The sequence below is a fragment of the Acinonyx jubatus genome, chromosome D1, assembly GCF_027475565.1.
Source record: "Acinonyx jubatus isolate Ajub_Pintada_27869175 chromosome D1, VMU_Ajub_asm_v1.0, whole genome shotgun sequence".
Taxonomy (NCBI): Eukaryota; Metazoa; Chordata; class Mammalia; order Carnivora; family Felidae; genus Acinonyx; species Acinonyx jubatus.
The window spans coordinates 12,237,302-12,239,225 of record NC_069390.1 but is presented as its reverse complement, the minus strand read 5'-3'; positions in this window follow the sequence as shown (position 1 = coordinate 12,239,225).

Genomic DNA, 1,924 nt, shown 5'->3' with positions numbered 1-1,924 from the left:
CAAAGTTTGGTTTGGAATGGAATTCACATTGGATTTGTTCTCTCTCCAAAACGTGTGCTAAGTTGGCGCTAGCCATTTTGGTTATGATTTGGAGGCTGGTGAGTTTTCAAAAGAAATCATTGTAGAATCAAGTTATGTTGGAGAAATTTGATAGTTCTCTCAGCATAAATCCTCCCCACCCTCACAACATCCTCCAGATGATCTTATGGGAAGCTCTCTGAATCTGTTAGGGTCAATAATACTAGCTGCCGAGCAAGCAAACTGCAAACAGCAGTGACATGACCATAGACGTCTTTCGTGCTTGCATATTGTTCCATTAGTTGTTCTGGGGGAATCTCTACAGAGATTCAGTTGACCCTGATTCTTTCCATTAGTAATTTTGTCATCTCTTGTGGTCTGAATCCTCTCCGCCCAGCTGGTGACAAAGAAAAAGAATGAACAGGACATCACCTAGAGAGTTTTGTGGTCCAGACTCGGAAGCAGCATGTATGATCTGTACTCACATTCCATGGCTAAGAACACAAACATATGGTCAAAATTATTTGTATGAAGGCAGAGGAACAGAGCCTATGTTTTTTCCAGGAGTAAAAAAGAAATAGTTTGGGAAAATAACTAACCAGTCTTTTCCATTGTAATGCTTATGATCATCAAATATTCATCTTATACTTCCTTTCCTACAGAAAATTTCTTATTCACCTCCACCAGGGAGACAACCTAAATCCCAACTAATTAATATAGAAGCACAATGTCCAGGCTATTTGAGAGGTTAAAAGGTCTTCTCCACCCAGTCCTTGTGTGGCTCCTTGTTGCCTAGTAACTTATGCACTAAAAGGAAAACTTAGCTTCTTCCACATTCATTCCCAATAAATAAAATTGGACTAGAGTAAAGATAATGGGAAAAAAAGGAGCTCCCATTCAGAATAGATAGTAATGGAAGGCGCACAGATTTCAATTTAGGAATCTTCGGGGCACCTGGGTGGCGCAGTCGGTTAAGCGTCCCACTGCAGCCAGGTCACGATCTCGCGGTCCATGAGCTCGAGCCCCGCGTCGGGCTCTGGGCTGATGGCTCAGAGCCTGGAGCCTGTTTCCGATTCTGTGTCTCCCTCTCTCTCTGCCCCTCCCCCGTTCATGCTCTGTCTCTCTCTGTCCCAAAAATAAATAAATGTTGGAAAAAAAAAAAAAAGAAATCTTATGGAATCGACATTTTGAAGGCCCCTCAACCCTGGTGATGGGGTATATTTCTTTATAAGACCCTGATTTTTCTTTTTGGAAAAAATTCCCATTTTCTATTAGTTTCCTTAGTACCCGGTCCAATCTCTTAAATGTTTTTTTTAATACATTATTTTTTTAACCTCTTTTGAAATATATCAGAGAAATAACTATGTCCATTGCCATATTAACAAACAACAACATCAGCATCACAGTTTGGTAGTTTTTTTTTTTTTTTTAAGTTTATTTCTTTATTTTGAGAGAGAGCATGAGCAGGGTGGGGGCTCAGAGAGAGAGGGAGAGAGAGAATCCAAGCAGTCTTGGTGTCTTCAGCATGGAGCCTGGTGCGGGGCTCATACTCACAAACTATGAGATCATGACCTGAGCTGAAATCAAGAGTCGGTTGGTCAACTGACTGAGCCACCCGGATGCCCTAAAGTTTGGTAGTTTTTTATTTAGTTATCTTGTTAGATTTATAACTATTTGATTTGGGGGCTGCTAATAGGAAAGGCCTCATGTTTTTAATTTCAGTTCCTGTTTGTTCATTTCAGTATATAAGAAAGTGATCAAATTTAGTATATTAGCCTTGCATCCGACAATCATTCTATAATCACTTATTAGTCCCGGGAGGGTTCTTTTCTCCTATTTTTCCCTATTTTTTACGTAGGCATTCATGTCACCTGTGAACAAAAACCAGTTTTTATTTATTCCTTCC